The sequence below is a fragment of the Pinus tabuliformis genome, chromosome X, assembly GCF_031772625.1.
Source record: "Pinus tabuliformis cultivar Carrire ecotype Pingquan chromosome X, CPIR1, whole genome shotgun sequence".
NCBI classification, from domain to species: domain Eukaryota; kingdom Viridiplantae; phylum Streptophyta; class Pinopsida; order Pinales; family Pinaceae; genus Pinus; species Pinus tabuliformis.
In genome coordinates this window covers 373,548,887-373,571,625 of record NC_142308.1, presented here as the reverse complement: position 1 = coordinate 373,571,625, position 22,739 = coordinate 373,548,887, and the positions used below count along the sequence as shown (strand labels likewise).

Here is a 22,739-nt window from a genome sequence, read left to right as displayed (position 1 = left end):
GCAAAAAAGTCGTCGTCGAATGCATTCCTGGGCACTTCCCCACCCCCCAGACGTTTCATCAAGTCAGCCCACCGGCCCATGCGTGGATCACGTGGACTACTGATGGGAACTGCTACCCTGGGGCGGAGTGCGGGAACCTTCTCGAAGAAAAATGTGCATAAAATGGTTCCATACCCAAAGTTCTTGGTCTGTCCCTTCCTGATAGAAGCAAGCTGCTCCTTCATGTTGGCAAGTAGAGGAGTACACCAGTCAAACACCGTGGTGAGACAGTCCACTGCTACGCTCATGTTTACCCGTGATGCCTGATGTAGCGAAGATGACCCGTTCACTCGAGCTATGGTGAACAGGATTATCCGCAGTGACAAACTCGCCACGTGTGGGATCGAGATCTGACTCCCGACCTTCCGATGACCTGGGCAGTAAAGTTGTACATAGTCGTCCACACTGAGACTATTCCGGGTCCTGCCCCGGGAGTGGACTACCTCTCCCCTTCGGGAAAGGCCCGTGATGAAATATATATCTTCCACTTCTATCCTGAGTGGCATCTGATCAATCATAAAAGCTTCTTCCTCGACATCCCAATAATCAATAAGTCTCTCGAGCAGACGCACATTTGCTTTCATATTCGGCAACTTGAAGAATTTTAACAATCCGCATCCCCGTAAGGCATCTAATGCCTCATCATTGTCCATAACTTCATTATCTACAGCTGAGTGCTCTCTTTCACGCCATGTGAGAGTCATCCTGGAAGAAAAAATCATTTTCATCCATTAGTTTTTTGTATAAAAAATTTTCGCTGCGCACACGCGGTTTACCCTATACACAGTCGCGTGTAGGGCCGTCGTATACGCGATTTATATACATCCAACCCGCGTGTACGCCGCAGAGCAATTTTTTGCAAAAATCTAACGGTGAAACATTAATTAAACTTCCTAAAAACTATCACAATTGATTGCAAGACAAGTTTAGTGCTTACCTGGAAGTTTTCGGCAAGTTTGAACGGTTGAATAAGTCACGGGGAAAGTTTGCTCCTTTTGCTCCACAATTTGCTCTCCAAGTCAAACGGTGAAAATGGTAAGTCCAAAATTTCTTTTTATAAGTTTTGAAAATGCAAAATTTTTTCAAAATTTTATTTTGTTTGGTTTCATGTCACTTTTAACTTGGGAGCTTGGAATGTCGAGATTGAGTTGTTTTTCAGGACATTTTAGACATTTTTCGACGGTTCGAGACGGTTCCATGACTGCTGACCCGTCATGGCAGGTATCGTGTTCTCACTGGCATATAGGTTAGGGACACCATTTTTCCGTTGCATTATGCATACTAGCCTCCATTTGACCGATACATCTGCCGTAGGGTCGACCCCATCATGTTATGGTTCGCAAGCCATTTTCACTCGCCGATTCTTTAAATCATGACATGATGGTAGAGCCATCCTTTTACATGGGCATCCTAGTTAGCACCTCACTGACATTTGTTGCCCATGCTGCTTCGTTTTGAGTAGGCTCGGGAGTCCTCTGTAGTCCCGCCATGACTTATGTGTTGAAGACTCATTCTTCTTTGCTTCTTCGCTTCGTTCTGGCCTTATACCCTAGAGGCTCCTATGTGTGTTGAGTTGTACTTCTGCATTGCATGTTGACCATTTGCACCTTTTGGCCTATAGCCGGCTTCACTTGGACTCGTGTTTAAGCCCACTTTTGACCATGACGTCTGCAAAAATCGACCTTGCATACCCTTGACCTCTGCAGCTTGACATACCCAGATCCGTGGAAGGGACATACCTCTGAGTGTCACTGACCAGTTTTTCACCTCCCTGCATTGAGCATAGGAATGTTCCTTTCCCAGGAACTAGATCATCTGTTTCACCGACACTCGTTCTTTCCACTGTACCATAGCATTCTTTTATTCTTTTTCCGGCTTATCAGAAAAAGACAAAAAAATTAAATATTTCAAAAAGAGCGGGAACAGGGACATTATTTCCATTTATTGTTGGCAGCTAGAGTCAGTCGTGTCGCCCTTGAACAAAGCACTCAAAACAAAGTCTCCTCCGTATGGGTGGGATTTAGTTTGACTTAGGTAAGCCATAACCTTGTTATCGAGTGAGTTCTCCCCCGATTGGTTATCTCTTCCAATCATATGGAGGGTTCGTTCGTGCCTCCTGCATGACGAACTTATACAGATTCATTATATGCTGCCACATAGTCACATTGAGTCGTGCTTTTGTTCAAGGGAAGTTAGCCTGAGTCGGCCTTTCTGCGGTGTCTCTTGACTCATTTTTTAGTCGGCCATCCCTGGTTGTCAGTGTCATGTCTATCATCACATCAGTTATATTGGTCCTTCACTCGTGCCGGTTTGAGAAGGTCCCCATTGACTTCTTGCTGGCGGGTCTTGTCCTTATCGACGACGACACATTGCTCTGAGGGCAGACCTAGAGACCGCACCCTGGCCCTATTTTCATTATTGATAGCTCACCTTGTGCTCAGCATCGATCAGTATCATGGGTCTTTGACTGAGTGGTTTCCCTTATGTTCGACATCAGCATACATTATCACACATTGGGATTCGTGCAGTACCTTGGTTTCCATTTGACCCTATTGGTGGATACCTCGCCTCTGTGTCAGCTTTCATTATTGGTTGGTTCAGAGGGTTTCTGCCGTGCGCTAGCCACATCTTGTGTACGCCGGAAATGTACTTCGGTTGGGTTACTACATCTTTTTCGTCCGATTCCTTCCACATTATTGGCCTACGGGTTACACTCGCGCTAGATTGATGGAGGATGCCTTAATGCCTTCCTTCTAGCGGATCTTTCCCTATCGACTCCGACTCATTGCTCTGGGGCAAAGATCTAGAGTCCATTTGGCAGTACCTTGGGGTTTGCAGTCATTAGTGGCAGATTCCTCGCTATCGACAGTGGGAAACCATCATTGTCTCCTGATTGATAGATTCTTACAGGTGTTCGACTTCAGCTCATCTATTCACACTTGTTAGATTGTACTGGGTACCTTGACACTCATTATCATTATCGGTGAGTAGTCTCGCATTTGTTAACGGTATACATCAATGACCGGTAATCAAACGATTTCTCACATGGTCGACTTCAGATCATTTATTCCCATGGTGTAGAAATGTACCACAGCGGTCGGTGAAGACCTCAGGTTGTATCAGCATTCATTGGTTCACTTGACAGTTGCTCCTGTTGCTGCTAGTTGATACCATTCCACCTTATATGTTGCAGTCAGTCATGGCAACATTCTATATGCTGGCACCTGAGTTTGCAGTGTAGTACCATCCTATTCCATCATGTTCAGTTGGTACCTTATGGGATCAGTCTTTGATTTCAGTGATCCGTTGCATCTTTCAGCATCATTGACAGTTTTATATGTGATATTCAGACATGTACTTACTCATTATGATCAGATGATCCATTATGTATTTTACAGTCATTTATACTTGTATACTTAGTGGATCCGCTTGTACTTGCTATGCGGACATGCTTTACTTTTCCTGAGCATGGGTATGCCCGCCTCAGACAGTGTTTCTTTCTGATCTCCTTTCGGTGGCTTGGCAGGCTGAATTCTGGTGAAGTCCTCCTCGGTTTTTCGGCAGAGTTCCTTTCCTTGTACTTACTTAATGTATTTCGGCCATCATGTTCCCCTTCTGACCTCATACATTAGGGGGCATCTGTTATAGCTCCAAATCTCACTCTTATGGTTTGTGATGCTGCACTTATAGCCTAGGGCAACCCCTCCTTCCAGACCTGGTCCAAAAATTTTAAAAACAGTGTTTTATTCCCTATACGCGACTTTGCCCTGTGTTAAACGCGTGTACACGCGGGTCTGTCATACCCAACCCGCGTGTATCTATTAAAACACTTAAAAAAATATAATTTCCTCTTTTTCGGGCGGTGATCGCGGGTTTACCTGCTGGATCACCTGTTAGTGCCCGTGGCCCAACTGTTCCCAACCAACTCCTAACTAAAAAACTACTTTGGAGAGGGTATAAAAAGACATCAAAGGGAAGGCCAAAGGGAGAGAGAAAGGAGAGCAAGATTATTATGCTGAGATTTTTCCCTTAGACCAGGTCTGAAGTCCTTGGTGCATTCTGCACTTCCCCATTTTGCATAGGAAACCCTTGTTTCCATGTGTATTGGTGATCATTCATCCTTGACATCATCATTGAGTAAGACTTGGAAGGAGCTCTTGTTGGAGGCTGGAGGCTGGAACGAATCCGGGAGGAAGCTTGCTTGGAGCCTGCTGAAGGTGTTCAGGTGATATCTTTCCGATATATGTACTTTATTTGCCTTTATATATAAAGAAACACGTCTTTGTTCCCGAATAATCTTTCTTTATGCTTATGAGATTCTTGTGTTGAATTCTTATGAAAGTGGTTACTTAAAGATTTTTTATAACTAACTTTATAGCATAAAGATGATTTATATATAAACTTCTATACATGTACTGTTGTGTTCTTTGATTTGTTTGTCTTGCAGGTCAAAGAAAGAAGAAGGGAACTCCAAGAAGGGTTTGCACCCTAACGGTCTTCTCGAACGTAGGACCTTAGGTATGTACCCTAAACATTAGAATTTGCTTAAAAGTAAAAAAGATGGCTGTGTGTGTGTGTTTCTTTGTATAAGCAATTTTCAGTCTGGTAGAGTCTTAGCCCAAAGGACCCTAGGGGTACTTTCCCTTCAACCAATGGGGGGATGCTGGAACCAAGTTTCTGCACCCTGAGATGGTTGTTATGTCGTTTGATTTCTTCTATTCCTGCCTTCGCTTAGGTGGTCTCACTCTAGGGCTTGTAAGACAAACCCTTTATTCCAACCTTCAATACCTTTGCGAAAGTATATGATCGACCTTTGCGCAACCCTAAGCTGCGGCTCAGGTACTTTCGCAGCGTGCCGTGCAAATTCCTCAATTATCCTAAGTGATTTGCTTATCTTGTCAAATACTTGAAGTTATTAATGCGTAAGAAGATATTCATATTTTCGTTCAATTATTCAATGTACTTGTATTCATTCGCACATCATATAAGCATAATAAAGGAAATTCATACACAAAATATCCAAACCCATCAATAGAAAAAAATATGCAGAAATTGTAGAATAACTCCTTTTATTAATATCTTCCAAGTGTTACAGACTCTATTCACCCTGTGCACACACCTACAGGGGTCCCCGCACTCAACTGCGGAGCCTCTATCTACACTACAACCCAAGACTTAGACTTATTTATTTAAAACTATGACCTTATTCCATGTTCGATTCCCTTTTTTTAAACTACTTACAGCTTAGATCTTTTTATACAATCCCATGGTTCGTGGACAATGGGTAGGTCTCGTACAGCCGACTTTACTTTAGAATACTAAGGGCGGACTACCCTTTTTGACACATAACACCTTTGCACTCCCCAACCACAAAATGTGGAGTCTTTACAATTATATTAGAAAAATTGACTTATCATGGGCTTTTAGCCCCAAAACTTCCCTTGGGGGATCCCACTCCCAACATTCAGTTGCTAGCAAAAGGTTATTCCTAGGTGCTAGGAATTGATTTTGGTTATATTTTTTCTTATGTTGCCAAGGTAGCTTCTATTAGATTACTTTTTTCTACTTTTGTTGGTTTTGATTTTGAGGTAGGGTAGATGGATGTGAAGACAACATTTCTTCACGAGGATTTGGAAGAAGAGATCTACATTAAGCAAACTAAATGCTTTGCGGTGAAGGGTAAGAAATAACTTGTATGCAAGTTATAAAAAGACTCTATATGAGTTAAAATAGTCACCAAGAATGTGGTATCAGAAATTTGATACATTTATAAGTGGACTTGGCTTCAACAAAAGCAAAGTAGATCACTACATGTATTTTAAATTAGTTGGTGACCATGTTATTTATCTGGTCTTGTATGTGCATGATAAGTTGCTGGTTGGAAATGACAAAGCAATTATCCAGGATTTGAAGACCTAATTGTCCTCCAAATTTGACATGAAAGATCATAGTGCTACAAACTAGATTTTGGGCATGGAAATTAAATGAGATCGGGAAAAGAGGAAGCTCTAGTTAAGCCTGAGGAAGTATGTTGAGACAATAGTGCAGATGTTTAATATGCATGATAGTAAAACAGTGAAGGTTCCTATTCCAATAGGTGTAAAGTTATCTATTGAACATTATCCCAAGACATAAGAAGAGGAAGAGGACATGTCCCATGTTCCATATGCAAGTGCAGACGGTATCCTGATGTATGCAATGGTATGTACTATGTTATCACCAATAAATTGGTTGATCAACTATCCTAATTTACTAGATGGATCGAAGTACACCATGTAAAGCCAATTTTACCATAGTAAAAATGCTTTCACTGTGAGAAATTACTTAATAAGCCACCATTGTTAAGTAATTTATAGTTAAACCCATGAAGAATAATTAAATAAATCACTATTTATTTTATTTTCTTCTAGGAATAATTAATTTAACCATTGTTTTATTATTATTCCTTGTCATATTTGACCCAATCATGAAAAATAAACAGATAAATCATTAATTATCTTATTTTTCTCCAAGAATAATTAATTAATCACTAAATAATTATTATTCTTTGTCAAATTTGACTAAATCCCTTAGGAATAATTAAATAAATCCTTATTTGTTTATTATTCCTTAACTAATTCCTTGAGATGATAAATAATTCTAAATAAAAGTTTAAATACTTTTTCCCTCCTAAATAAATATAATAAAATATTGCAAGTGGTTATTCCAAGAATGTGATCAATTATGTTTTATTATCGCTCATTATTCGAGGATAACTCAATATTTTTTTATAAATAGAAGGGTTTTCCATTCATTATTCACTTTTTATTATTTTCATTGTTGCACTCACCGTTGCAACTCTGATTATTTTCATTGTCGCACACCATATTTTTGTTGGGTTTACACATTATAGAGGAGAGATACTCTACACAAGCTGATGACGTTTGAGGATAGCCAAGAACCCATCCCATAGAGGGGGACTAGTAACATCTATTTGTTCCCTTCATAGGTGTTATAATGAAATTATTGTTTACATATCTGGTTTCCATTGGATGATTAAAGTTATTACTCTTTCATCTCGTTGTTTAACTATGATTGTCTCATAGATCCAGACTTTGGCAGGTTTTGTTTCTATCCGTTGTTATAGATCTATAATGTTTAGCAGACATTTATATTGTTGTGATTGTTTTCCATCCACAATCTTAAGTGGGTTCTTTTCATACATCTTTGAGAAGAAAACACTACAACAAAAATGGTGACTCCGCTGACGAATAATTCTGATTCAGAAACCTGGGTCTCCAATATAAAATTGGTGACTCCGTTGGGGATTTTTTTATTGTTGCCAATCACAAAATTGGCGACTCCATTTGGTTTTATACTTTAGATCTAAAAACCTTGGTAACCTTTGGTTTTCAGGTTAGGGTTTCTTCTTTTTCAATTATCTTAATGTTTCCTAGTTTTTTAACCCTAGATCTCATAAATTTCTGACTTCTGCAAGCTTTCTGATATTTTTTGCAGGTCACAGGAACTAGTCGCGACAAAGGCGACACTTTTTTTTTTAGATTTGCCAATCGAGATGCACGGAGTAGAAATCATGATTTTTGGCCCAAAAAGTGTGATCTAGAGGCTAGAATGCACTAAAGAGCCCAAAAAGTGTGATTCCTATATAGAAACAGGTCAATACCTGCGATTTCTAGGTTTTATGGTTTTTCTCATATCTGTTTCAGGGTTTTGTAGAGAGCTATCTATTGGGTTGGTTGACCTCTGTCTCATCTCGCTTAGGCATCGATCCACTTTCATTTACTCATCGAAGTTGAATTTAGCCTCCCTTAAAGCTTCTAGTATGCTTCCACCTTTCTAGGAGGAGTTTAGCTGAGTGAGTAGTCTGAGTTTCTGTAGCGCTTTCAGCCACATTTTCCATATTTGTACCCTTCTATTTTAGATCTGTTAAGAGAGGTTGTTACCATTGATAGTTTCACACTTAAACTTTCTTGGTCATTTTCCTTAGGTTCCCATCGATTGCCTTAGGTGTTTCACCAATCTCCCTATCGTTTTGCAGCAATATTCCTCTTTGGTTTTTTGTTGTTTCTGCACCACTTTCCAACAGCTTAATGTCACTTGATCCCAGTTAGACCAACATTTATATCTCTTGACCATTTCAATATATTTTCCATCGATTTAGCCACCAATAGTATAGTGTTTACAAACCTAGCTTGGGTGGGGTTTAGTTAATTGTTTTTCTATTCATTTTCTGTTATTTATTTCAGTTTATTTTCAGCCATATTTTTTCTTTTTTACAAACACGATCTAGGCTTAATTAATTAATACACTTGCACACATAAGCACACCTCAAGCGAAGGGCTCTTGGTTTACACTACCAAGCCAAGACTTAACATAATAAATTTATCTACCTGCATCGATACAAAGATATATTTTTGATATCCCTTCACCATTTTCGTGTTAAGTGCACCACCACCATTGCGCCACTAAGGTGTTCGTCGCAGAGACTATTAGGCCTTCACCCCCATTTTCCACTTGGCCATGTTACCCCTCCCCGTCGAGTTCAAGTTCATATCCCTTTGAGTCCCCATATTGACTCTTCTCTTGGTTCCTCTAATTCTTCATCTGATTCTAAGCCTCCTTCACTGCATATCGTCACCATGTCTAGACCCACAGCTGGTGCAGGAACCCAACCTAGTCTTGGCTCCGGTTATATCCTGGTGGGGACATCAAGCGGAATAGTCCGGGGAACTATTCCGGTAGCTCCCGTGCTCCCAATTATGGCTGTGTTAAGTCTACTAGATTTTAACCAGTTGACAAACGACCTGATACACCATGATGCTAGTTCACCCTCTATGCCGACCAAGCTTCCCTCAGACATCTTGAAGTTTGAGGGCAATGCTAGAGAGGATCCTACCAACCATGTCTGATCCTTCCACATGTTGTGTTCTTCCAACTCCATAACTGATGAATCCATTCATCTTCGTTTATTCCAACGCACGCTCACTGGAGACACTGAAAAATGGTATGTAGACCAGACCTCCATATCTCATTCCATTTTCGCAACGCTTGCTAAAGCGTTCCTCTCATATTTCTAGTTACCTCTCTGGTACAACACTGGTACGAAGCTATTGACCACATTCTATCAGTCCTCCGCCACTCACTTTTCTAACCATGTTCAAGATTGGCGTTGATGGAGGAGCACATGTTGCGCCCCACCTTTCAAAGATCATGTCTATCTAGATTGGTTTATAAGGAGCCTTTTATCTCCCATTCGAAAAGATGTCGCATCCCATTTTCCTCAGACCGAGGAAGAAGCTCTCCAAACCACTCTAAGATATGATCTGATTTATGCATAATCCAGTTATGTCTATACCATCATTCCAGACCTCCCTCGTCCTGGAAGTGCCAATGCACTGGGGGCATCTGATGCCACCGATGGTATCGTTGGATCTCTTTCACACTCTTTTCCATATACTCAACAAAGTTATGGCTACCCATAGGGGGCACCAATTCCTCCAACACTTATGTCCCTCCTGCTAGCAACATGTTTCTAGGGCCCCAACCCATATACCCAACTATTGATACTCCTTATGCACATCCTAGTGCTCTAGCCCCTCAAGCATTAGCTTCATAGCCTCCCATGCATCCTCAGCCCCAGCAGACACCACCCCCCTCAGGGTCAGGTGTTTGTGGAGCAGAGTGCTACCAATCCCCCAAATTTGAAGAAAAAGAATAAGGGGAAGGGTAACAAGGCTAACCAGGGTAATCAAGGTAATCAACCTAGTGAACCCCAGGGGAACCATCCTAACATCAACAACCAGAAATAGGACAACGAGCCCAAGAAGAACAAGGCTATTCATACGAATAAGCCTTGTGCATGTTTTGGTTTGCACGGTCATTATACACATGAGTGTCCTCTTTTAACCCAAATGTGCCAAATGTGGGAAGCTCAAGCAGATTCTTGAGGTGAACAATTGCCTCAGAATCCTGTGCCATCTCAACTGGCAGTGCTCACAAATCCTTTACCTTAGCAAGAATTTTTTGTTGCTCAACCCCACCCAGGTCAAGTAGCCCATCTCCCCCAACCTTCTATTCTTGGTGACTACCAGATCCTCATGATAGATTTTGATGAGGTCAATACCTTTGATCAACAACCATCTCCTCATCATTTCGTTGTTACCATCTCAGCCGAGTCATCTGGATCCACCAACGTAGGACCTCCTTTGTTAGTGGATGCCTCTCCTATGTTTCAACCAGGAACCGTTACTCCAGGTCTCAACCATCCAAGAGCTATTCCACTAGGACATTACCCTGCAAGCTAGATACCTTTCTTATTTCCCCGTCTAGGATTATTTTCTATCCCTGTCATGGCTTCATTGGTCCTTCTTAATGTGACTTTGGGGATCCTAGTATGGTACATTGATCCCCTAACAAGAACTCTACCTAGTCAGCTTTGACCATATCATGCTTTGTGTTATCACTGAAAATTCTGTTGCCAAAATTTTCAGTCTTCCTTAAGGACAAAGTGTTTTCGCAGCGCATAAATCTTTTAGCAGTTTCGCAGCGCTACCTGTTTAGGTGATTTCGTAGCGTGCTACGAAATTGGGGATTTGTTCGAGTTTTCAGTAGAGGTCCAAAATCCTAGCATGCCTATTGAACAAGTTAGCTCTTCCAGCAGCTGGGAATGATAACAGAATAGTGCGTGAAAATTCTGCATCAAGTGTGGAAGGTGTCGAAGAGTTTGAGGGGGACAACTCGGCAGAGTCTGAAGAGTACATGTTTGTTCTATGCATTGTGTTATTGTTATTTTGGGCATGGCTCACTTTACTTTCCTTTAAACTCAACCTTAGTGGTGGTACCTGTTTCTCTCGGCCGGGCATTGTTTGCTTCCATTCTCCGGTTTCCTATTACACATGGGATCAAATGCAATGATCTTTACGCCTTCAACATTGGATACTATATTATTTGGGCTGTTGTAGATGGAATTGGATATGCTGTTGATTATCTAAAGTCACATAACTTGAAATATCTTGTTAACCAAGTTTTAATGTGGTCCATGATTGTTGTCAAAAGCTTCATTCTGTTGTCTTTGTGGATCTTTGTTATCCCTGTTCTCATTGGACTATTATTTGAGCTATTGGTGATAGTGCCTTTGCGTGTACCCATCAATGAAAGTCTTGTGTTCCGTCTTTATCAAGATTGGGCGTTGGAACTCATATTTCTCAAGATCTGGACAAGACCGGTAATGCTAGGTCAAATGGCACCGTTGACAAATGATAGTTGGCTTATCAAATTTGACCAAGTCAAGGGAGATGGATTTTCTCGTTTGCGTGGTCTGTGGGTGCTTCGAGAAATTGTGGCGCCTATCCTTACGAAACTTTTGACAGCTCTCTGCGTTCCTTACGTGTCTCTCTGCGTTCCTTACGTGTTTGCTCGGGGCCTGTTTCCTCTTTTTGGTTATTCTCTTACCATCCACTCTGCAGTGTACCGATTTGAATGGCTGGGATGCCTTACTTTGGGATTGCTATGGTATTGCATTTAAAAAAAAATTCACCAGTGGTTTATGAATCTTCATAATTCTATTTGTGATGATCGGTATTTTACAAGGAAGAGAGACACTGCTTCCTGGTGGGATACAAAATTTGAGAAAAAAATGAACAAAATGGTGGAGCTTGCAGTCAATTGCAGTTACCGGGGATCCTAGAAAACTTTTGTAGCGGCTGTAAGAGAACGTTGAAAGAGCAGCGGAACTCGAGCACATGTCATTAATATCATCAGTATTGTACCATATTATAATTTCATGCAATCTTCTTTGCGCAGAGTCATCTTGATCTTTAGACTGATAATATGTTGTGGAAGAGAGCGCAAGGCAGGGTTGTGCTGTGTGAGAAATTAGCACCTAATATTTCTTTACAGAATGGTGACTGCAAACCTTGTGCTGCCCTGTTACATATGTTGCTATATCTGCATCGTTGTTTGCAAGACGACAAACAACTCTGGAGGCTTGCAAGTGATCTTTTGTAAGAGTGGTGTGAGTATCATGTGGGAAGAAGCTGGTAACATTAGCACGCATTTTTTCATCCTCAAGTTTCACTTCGATTTTCCCATCATGATATCCAATTGCTTGTAATTATATAGAACTGTACAGATTATGGAGATTTGGTCCACGCTGATTAGTACCTGCAATGCTTCCTATGCTTGCAACTTCAACTTTCATGCATCGCCAACTTCTCCTCATACAATATTTTATTTATGAGTTGACCCATGGCAGCATAGATCCTAATACTTCTAGCAGATCACACTCTTTTCTATATGAGAAATTAGGCTTTCAATAAGTCTACAGAACTTGTTTTGTTGTGATTCTAATTGTCTTCTGTTGCGACTATCGAACTGTGAATTGTGAAAGAGATCCCAGGTTAGATGGGGAACTTGATACTAGTTACTGTCACAACATATCGAAGGCTTCATTCTATACCAACAGAAGGATCAAGGCATTATTATTCACTTTCTGTGGATGGTCCAGTACTCAGTAAGTCACCCTACATGGATATTGTGGGAGGCTCTAAGAGTTTTTTAACAGAGGAGACAAGGTCACTTTAACCATCTCTTGATCGCTTTCAAAGAGATTCAGTATTTTTAAGAGAAACTTCAGGAGAGAGTCATCAAACTATGGTTGATGTGAGGTCACGATATCATTGCAGCTTTTTCGCAGGAGAAATATCTGTTGCAAGCAAACCTTTTCAAAACAATCAAGGGAGTAAGGTGCTTAAGCTATGAACACTGGTGATCATTTAGTTATAAAAGGAAGACTGTGTTTTGAAATTACACAGCAGTTTCGTAGCGCGCTACGAAACTGCTGTAGGTGGTGTTTTTAACATAAACAGGCAGTTTGGTATACAAGCGGGAATTTTGAAAGAGAGACACATGTCTGTCAATACAGCCTACAGCACATCAGAAACATGGCAGCGTTCCATACCTTGGATTATTAAAGAGCTGGGAACGTGCTGCTACATTTTCGAAGAGTGGTGGAAGACAAGGACCGGGAAAACAGGGGTTCTATCCTAATATTATTGAACCATCAACGCATCCAGCATCCAATGCTAACCTGGAACATTGAATCCTCATCTCATGCTATCACAGCCGCCTCCAGAAAGAGAGCAGATGTCAAAGAATGAAGTTCATTGTAATTAAAGCCATCAAAGCTACCGCTGTAGTAATCCACTTGGCAGAGAATGAATCTTGATTGTAATAAATGCTATGTCCAGCATGATGCAGAATTAGAATCTTATTTGTTTTAGGTCTCTAGAGCTGTTAATTAGTAGTAAGTGGCTTTTATTAGTTAGTTTAAAGGTGAATAGGTGTCATTAGAAAGGGACTTCGAGTTCCCCTCAGAGGAATCGGAGTCAGGTAGAAGAATTTTATAAATAGCTAAGAGAGTGAAGTAATAGGGGTTGGATGTTTTGATTAAAGACAAGACTATTTTGGTTTATGTATAGCAGATTTCAGTAATGCAAAGGACTGTTGTTTCTTCTCAGGATTCACAATAGATCTAATGGTTCAAATGTATGATGGTTTATTCTCTTTAGTGTTCTTTTACAGTTTTGTTACTGCATAATCACTCAGAACTCATGTGTCATGCTCTGACTTCCTGTATGCCTTGGCAAACTGTGTTTTATGTAAGTTATGTTTGAACATTAGATGTAAAGTGCCCTGATTTCTATGAAAGGATAGTGTTTCTTGTTTGCTGAGATGTGTGAGACTCCATAATCCCAATGGGAATCACTTTGATATTTGTCCAGCCAACTTATTTTTCATGTGTTTTAAGAGTTAGCCATCTTTCCTTGTTATTAGTCAATATTCATAGTCTATGACAGAGCCCTCTCTGACTAAGGAGGCTAAGCCTTAGTCTAAAGCCTGGTTTGAAATAGTTACACAGAATCTTGCTGATTGGCAGCCTTCAGTACCTGATTTTGTGATAACATTTTGGTGCGTCTGCCGGGAGTCTGAAGATTACTCATTCCCGAAATTATGAAGCTGAACTTCTGAAGGTAGCAGGAGCTCAGAAGGTTTTTGAGGCTGCAAATCTACCTTGGCGACTCCATTGTTGAAGAATTCGAAATTCATAGGTTCATGGTGATTCCACTGGAGTTATGAAGGACCCAGAAGCTACCATTCTTAGTTCAAGGTATGCATGCATAGATTTTTCAGGAATTCATGGTTTCCCAAATCATTTTCCCAAGGATGCATATTTTCTAAGGAATGGTCCCAAATTTAATGGAGAAGATTTGAGTTTAACTCTGAAGCATATCTCAGATTTCTGTCATTTTGCTGAGCTTCTTAGAGTTAAACATGAGGATGTTTGCATTATGTTATTTTATGATTCACTTCAAGGGAAATGCAAACAATGGATTGAAAGTTTTCCTATCAAATCCGTTAAGTCATTTCAAGACTTATGGCTTATGTTTTTGGAGGAATGGATAGATAGGTCAGAGGTGGTGGCAAACTCTCCTTCAGTTGAGGGTTTCAAACAATGGAATGATGATCATATTAATGAAGAAATAGGTGAAAATTTTTCTTTGTCCTTGTCCTCGTATCTAAAATCCTTTGACTGCAAGGCAGAGGATAAGATGAGATTTTTTGATGAAGTTGCTGAGGACATTGAGAAAGAAATTGAAGGTTTAGAAGGTCAAATTCAGGCATACAGTTTTCATAATCATGATCATTATTTTCAGAAGTTTTCTATGGCAGAACGCAAGGAGACAATGTTGGTTCCTTTCTCTTTCACAATTGAGGAACTGAACACTGTTGTTGAAGATCAGTTTGCATAGCCGGAAAGTTACAAGAAAAATCAAGCTGATCATGTATTCTGGGATCCTATAGCTGATTACATGGAAGAGTTTTATTCTCCAGTGTTTCAGTTTTTCTATGAAGGTCAGAGGCAATTTCAATGGCAGTGGTCATCGCCATATCATAATGGCTCTGAACTCCGATGCAGTCAAAGAAATCAGACATCAGATAAGACAAATGATTGGCTACATTGGAAATTTCACATTGATTGAGCTGAAAGAAGTTTAAATTGTTAGGGTAGGTAGGTAGGTAAATGCAAATAAGCTCAAGGTCAATTGAGCATTTTTCAGTAGATGTAGCTTTCTTTCTCCTACAGTCATGCTTGTCAAGCAAATTTCTGTTTGTCACAAATGAATAAGGCACTGGACCTGTGAGTTCTTAGTGTACCACAAGGGCACACTATCCCAAGTGGAGCCACTGTTATCACTGAAAATTCTGTTGCCAAAATTTTCAGTCTTGCTTAAGGACAAAGTGTTTTCGCAGCGCATAAATCTTTTAGCAGTTTCGCAGCGCTACCTGTTTAGGTGATTTCGTAGCGTGCTACGAAATTGGGGATTTGTTCGAGTTTTCAGTGGAGGTCCAAAATCCTAGCATGCCTATTGAACAAGTTAGCTCTTCCAGCAGTTGGGAATGATAACAGAATAGTGCGTGAAAATTCTGCATCAAGTGTGGAAGGTGTCGAAGAGTTTGAGGGGGACAACTCGGCAGAGTCTGAAGAGTACATGTTTGTTCTACGCATTGTGTTACTGTTATTTTGGGCATGGCTCACTTTACTTTCCTTTAACTCAACCTTAGTGGTGGTACCTGTTTCTCTCGGCCGGGCATTGTTTGCTTCCATTCTCCGGTTTCCTATTACACATGGGATCAAATGCAATGATCTTTACGCCTTCAACATTGGATGCTATATTATTTGGGCTGTTGTAGATGGAATTGGATATGCTGTTGATTATCTAAAGTCACATAACTTGAAATATCTTGTTAACCAAGTTTTAATGTGGTCCATGATTGTTGTCAAAAGCTTCATTCTGTTGTCTTTGTGGATCTTTGTTATCCCTGTTCTCATTGGACTATTATTTGAGCTATTGGTGATAGTGCCTTTGCGTGTACCCATCAATGAAAGTCCTGTGTTCCGTCTTTATCAAGATTGGGCGTTGGAACTCATATTTCTCAAGATCTGGACAAGACCGGTAATGCTAGGTCAAATGGCACCGTTGACAGATGATAGTTGGCTTATCAAATTTGACCAAGTCAGAGCAGATGGATTTTCTCGTTTGCGTGGTCTGTGGGTGCTTCGAGAAATTGTGGCGCCTATCCTTACGAAGCTTTTGACAGCTCTCTGCGTTCCTTACGTGTTTGCTCGGGGCCTGTTTCCTCTTTTTGGTTATTCTCTTATCATCAACTCTGCAGTGTACCGATTTGCATGGCTGGGATGCCTTACTTTGGGATTGCTATGGTATTGCATTTAAAAAAAAATTCACCAGTGGTTTATGAATCTCCATAATGCTATTTGTGATGATCGGTATTTTACAAGGAAGAGAGACACTGCTTCCTGGTGGGATACAGAATTTGAGAAAAAAATGAACAAAATGGTGGAGCTTGCAGTCAATTGCAGTTACCGGGGATCCTAGAAAAATTTTGTAGCGGCTGTAAGAGAACGTTGAAAGAGCAGCGGAACTCGAGCACATGTCATTAATATCATCAGTATTGTACCATATTATAATTTCATGCAATCCTCTTTGCGCAGAGTCATCTTGATCTTTAGACTGATAATATGTTGTGGAAGAGGGCGCAAGGCAGTGTTGTGCTGTGTGAGAAATTAGCACCTAATATTTCTTTACAGAATGGTGACTGCAAACCTTGTGCTGCCCTGTTACATATGTTGCTATATCTGCATCGTGGTTTGCAAGATGACAAACAACTCTGGAGGCTTGCAAGTGATCTTTTGTAAGAGTGGTGTGAGTATCATGTGGGAAGAAGCTGGTAACATTAGCACGCATTTTTTCATCCTCAAGTTTCACTTCGATTTTCCCATCATGATATCCAATTGCTTGTAATTATATAGAACTGTACAGATTATGGAGATTTGGTCCACGCTGATTAGTACCTACAATGCTTCCTATGCTTGCAACTTCAACTTTCATGCATCGCCAACTTCTCCTCATACAATATTTTATTTCTGAGTTGACCCATGGCAGCATAGATCCTAATACATCTAGCAGATCACACTCTTTTCTATATGAGAAATTAGGCTTTCAATAAGTCTACAGAACTTGTTTTGTTGTGATTCTAATTGTCTTCTGTTGCGACTATCGAACTGTGAATTGTGAAAGAGATCCCAGGTTAGATGGGGAACTTGATACTAGTTACTGTCACAACATATCGAAGGCTTCATTCTATACCAACAGAAGGATCAAGGCATTATTATTCACCTTCTGTGGATGGTCCAGTGCTCAGTAAGTCACCCTACATGGATATTGTGGGAGGCTCTAAGAGTTTTTTAACAGAGGAGACAAGGTCACTTTAACCATCTCTTGATCGCTTTCAAAGAGATTCAGTATTTTTAAGAGAAACTTCAGGAGAGAGTCATCAAACTATGGTTGATGTGAGGTCACGATATCATTGCAGCTTTTCCACAGGAGAAATATCTGTTGCAAGCAAACCTTTTCAAAACAATCAAGGGAGTAAGGTGCTTAAGCTATGAACACTGGTGATCATTTAGTTATAAAAGGAAGACTGTGTTTTGAAATTACACAGCGTAGGTGGCATTTTTAACATAAACAGGCAGTTTGGTATACAAGCGGGAATTTTGAAAGAGAGACACCTGTCCGTCAATACAGCCTACACCACATCAGAAACATGGCAGCGTTCCATACCTTGGATTATTAAAGAGCTGGGAACGTGCTGCTACATTTTCGAAGAGTGGTGGAAGACAAGGACCGGGAAAACAGGGGTTCTATCCTAATATTATTGAACCATCAACGCATCCAGCATCCAATGCTAACCTGGAACGTTGAATCCTCATCTCATGCTATCACAGCCGCCTCCAGAAAGAGAGCAGATGTCAAAGAATGAAGTTCATTGTAATTAAAGCCATCAAAGCTACCGCTGTAGTAATCCACTTGGCAGAGAATGAATCTTGATTGTAATAAATGCTATGTCGAGCATGATGTAGAATTAGAATCTTATTTGTTTTAGGTCTCTAGAGCTGTTAATTAGTAGTAAGTGGCTTTTATTAGTGAGTTTAAAGGTGAATAGGTGTCATTAGAAAGGGACTTCAAGTTCCCCTCAGAGGAATCGGAGTCAGGTAGAAGAATTTTATAAATAGCTAAGAGAGTGAAGTAATAGGGGTTGGATGTTTTGATTAAAGACAAGACTATTTTGGTTTATGTATAGCAGATTTCAGTAATGCAAAGGACTGTTGTTTCTTCTCAGGATTCACAATAGATCTAATGGTTCAAATGTATGATGGTTTATAATTTCATGCAATCTTCTTTGCGCAGAGTCATCTTGATCTTTAGACTGATAATATGTTGTGGAAGAGAGCGCAAGGCAGGGTTGTGTTGTGTGAGAAATTAGCACCTAATCTTTCTTTACAGAATGGTGACTGCAAACCTTGTGCTGCCCTGTTACATATTTTGCTATATCTGCATCGTGGTTTGCAAGATGACAAACAACTCTGGAGGCTTGCAAGTGATCTTTTGTAAGAGTGGTGTGAGTATCATGTGGGAAGAAGCTGGTAACATTAGCACGCATTTTTTTCATCCTCAAGTTTCACTTCGATTTTCCCATCATGATATCCAATTGCTTGTAATTATATAGAACTGTACAGATTATGGAGATTTGGTCCACGCTGATTAGTACCTGCAATGCTTCCTATGCTTGCAACTTCAACTTTCATGCATCGCCAACTTCTCCTCATACAATATTTTATTTCTGAGTTGACCCATGGCAGCATAGATCCTAATACATCTAGCAGATCACACTCTTTTCTATATGAGAAATTAGGCTTTCAATAAGTCTACAGAACTTGTTTTGTTGTGATTCTAATTGTCTTCTGTTGCGACTATCGAACTGTGAATTGTGAAGGAGATCCCAGGTTAGATGGGGAACTTGATACTAGTTACTATCACAACATATCGAAGGCTTCATTCTATACCAACAGAAGGATCAAGGCATTATTATTCACCTTCTGTGGATGGTCCAGTGCTCAGTAAGTCACCCTACATGGATATTGTGGGAGGCTCTAAGAGTTTTTTAACAGAGGAGACAAGGTCACTTTAACCATCTCTTGATCGCTTTCAAAGAGATTCAGTATTTTTAAGAGAAACTTCAGGAGAGAGTCATCAAACTATGGTTGATGTGAGGTCACAATATCATTGCAGCTTTTCCGCAGGAGAAATATCTGTTGCAAGAAAACCTTTTCAAAACAATCAAGGGATTAAGGTGCTTAAGCTATGAACACTGGTGATCATTTAGTTATAAAAGGAAGACTGTGTTTTGAAATTACACAGCAGTTTCGTAGCGCGCTACGAAACTGCTGTAGGTGGTGTTTTTAACATAAACAGGCAGTTTGGTATACAAGCAGGAATTTTGAAAGAGAGACACCTGTCCGTCAATACAGCCTACAGCACATCAGAAACATGGCAGCATTCCATACCTTGGATTATTAAAGAGCTGGGAACATGCTGCTACATTTTCGAAGAGTGGTGGAAGACAAGGACCTGGAAAACAGGGGTTCTATCCTAATATTATTGAACCATCAACGCATCCAGCATCCAATGCTAACCTGGAACATTGAATCCTCATCTCATGCTATCACAGCCGCCTCCAGAAAGAGAGCAGATGTCAAAGAATGAAGTTCATTGTAATTAAAGCCATCAAAGCTACCGCTGTAGTAATCCACTTGGCAGAGAATGAATCTTGATTGTAATAAATGCTATGTCCAGCATGATGCAGAATTAGAATCTTATTTGTTTTAGGTCTCTAGAGCTGTTTATTACTAGTAAGTGGCTTCTATTAGTGAGTTTAAAGGTGAATAGGTGTCATTAGAAAGGGACTTCGAGTTCCCCTCAGAGGAATCAGAGTCAGGTAGAAGAATTTTATAAATAGCTAACAGAGTGAAGTAATAGGGGTTGGATGTTTTTTGGAGAAGACTGTTTTGGTTTATGTATAGCATATTTCAGTAATACAAATGACTGTTGTTTCTTCTCAGGATTCACAATAGATCTTATTGTTCAAATGTATGATGGTTTATTCTCTTTAATGTTCTTTTACAGTTTGGTTTATGCATAATCACTCAGAACTCATGAATCATGCTCTGACTTCCTGTATGCCTAGGCAAACTGTGTTTCATGTAAGTTATGTTTGAACATTAGATGTAAAGTGCCCTGATTTCTATGAAAGGATTATGTTATTGTTTAACTGAGATATTAGTGACTCCATAAGCCCAATGGGAAGCAATTCTGTCCAGCCAGTATATTTTCATGTGTCTTATAAGAGTTAGCCATCTTTTCTTGTCATTAGTCAATATTTATAATCTGTGAGAGAGCCCTCTCAGACTAGGGAGGCTAAGCCTTAGTCTAAAGCCTGGTTTGAAATAGTTACACAGAATCTTGCTGAGTGGTAGCCTTCAGTACCTGATTTTGTGATAACATTTTGGTGCATCTGCCGGGAGCCTGAAGATTATTCTTTCCCGAAATTATGAAGCTGAACTTCTGAAGGTAGCAGGAGCTCAGAAGGTTTTTGAGGTTGCAAAACTACCTTGGCGACTCCATTGTTGAAGAATTCAAAATTCATAGGTTCATGGTGATTCCACTGGAGTTATGAAGGACCTAGAAGCTACTATTCTTAGTTCAAGGTATGCATGCATAGATTTATCAGGAATTCATGGTTTCCCAAATCATTTTCCCAAGGATGCATATTTTCTAAGGAATGGTCCCAAATTTAATGGAGAAGATTTGAGTTTAACTCTGAAGCATATCTCAGATTTCTGTCATTTTGCTGAGCTTCTTAGAGTTAAACATGAGGATGTTTGCATTATGTTATTTTATGATTCACTTCAAGGGAAATGCAAACAATGGATTGAAAGTTTTCCTATCAAATCCGTTAAGTCATTTCAAGACTTATGGCTTATGTTTTTGGAGGAATGGATAGATAGGTCAGAGGTGGTGGCAAACTCTCCTTCAGTTGAGGGTTTCAAACAATGGAATGATGATCATATTAATGAAGAAATAGGTGAAAATTTTTCTTTGTCCTTGTCCTCGTATCTAAAGTCATTTGACTGTAAAGCAGAGGATAAGATGAGATTTTTGGATGAAGTTGCTGAGGACATTGAGAAAGAAATTGAAGGTTTAGAAGGTCAAATTCAGGCATACAGTTTTCATAATCATGATCATTATTTTCAGAAGTTTTCTATGGCAGAACGCAAGGAGACAATGTTGGTTCCTTTCTCTTTCACGATTGAGGAACTGAACACTGTTGTTGAAGATCAGTTTGCACAGCTAGAAAGTTACAAGAAAAATCAAGCTGATCATGTATTCTGGGATCCTATAGCTGATTACATGGAAGAGTTTTACTCTCCAGTGCTTCAGTTTACCTATAAAGATCAGAGACAATTTCAGTGGCAGCGGTCATCACACTATCATATTGGCTCTGAATTCCGATGCAGTCAAAGAAATCAAATATCAGATAAAACAGAGGATTGGCTACATTGGAAATTTCATATTGATTGAGCAGAAAGAAGTTGAAATTGTTAGGGTAGGTAGGTAGGTAAATGCAAATAAGCTCAAGGTCAACTGAGCATTTTTCAGTAGATGTAGCTTTCTTTCTCCTACAGTCATGCTTGTCAAGCAAATTTCTTTTTGTCATAAATAGATAAGGCACTGGATCTGCATGTTCTTAGTGTACCGCAAGGGCACACTATCCCAAGTGGAGCCACTGTTATCACTCAAAAAAAAAAAAAAAATTTAAATTTTTCACATCAGTTCGATTGTTTGTCAAAGGCACATAAATCCTTTCTATCAGTTTCGCAGCGCAGCATGTTTTAAGTGATTTCGTAGCGCATAATTCATATTTTGCACTGGCTGCGCTACGAAATCGGGGATTTGTCCTAATCCATAGCAGACCTTACCCAGCGGTCATGTTTATCAAAATCCATTTGGTTTGCATCAACAGTTGTCAGCCTATAAGGTTTTTAGTACCCCAACAGATGGTGTTTCATTGGATTTATTTGGAGCACTCTTTCCTTGGAAGAAGCCTCCTGGGGTAATCAGTGGAAGTCTGTCTGCCTTTAATATATGCTGCACTTCAAGATATTGAAAAAGTTCTATTTCATAAAGGTTGTCTATTAAAGGTTTCCTGTAAAGACGCATATGAAGAAATCCTGCTCAGTGATATCAACTCTAAAAATGCCCTTGACAGGCTCCAAGGTGCATTATTGTATCGTTTGACAAGAGCTCGGCCCCAAGCCTTGGGAGTTCAATTGTTTTATTTTCAAGACTAGGCAAATTTGAGGTAGGCATATTCTGTTACACTGGTTCATGTTGGAAACAGGCCTTTTCATTCAAGGATCACGTCATGCTTGCAGGAGCACCTGCTAGTCATATTGACTTTGGAACGCAAGTTCTGCATAGCCTCGTTTTTATTTCTTACTTTTCATCCAGTACTTATCCGATTACCTAAAAGAAAATAAAGGGTTTCCTAGTGATCAAACTCCAATACAAGAGGGTGGAAAGTCAAGTTTCTGCATTGAGGATTGAACGACAGCAACGTGCACACATGGCATGCATCAGAGCAGGGTAATGAACACATGGCACTTTAAATTGAGGATGCCCGACGGTGATATCGACGGATTGCAGCTTAAGAGGGTTTTC

General features: G+C 40.0%; 2 pseudogenes; both read left to right on the top strand.

Moving 5' to 3' along the window:
* The first annotated feature begins 11,077 nt into the window (after positions 1-11,077).
* On the top strand, positions 11,078-11,563 carry LOC149140059 (putative E3 ubiquitin ligase SUD1 pseudogene; annotated as a pseudogene).
* Positions 11,564-15,590: 4,027 nt separating this feature from the next.
* LOC149140058 (putative E3 ubiquitin ligase SUD1 pseudogene) lies at positions 15,591-16,334 on the top strand (annotated as a pseudogene).
* The last annotated feature ends 6,405 nt before the right edge of the window (positions 16,335-22,739 follow it).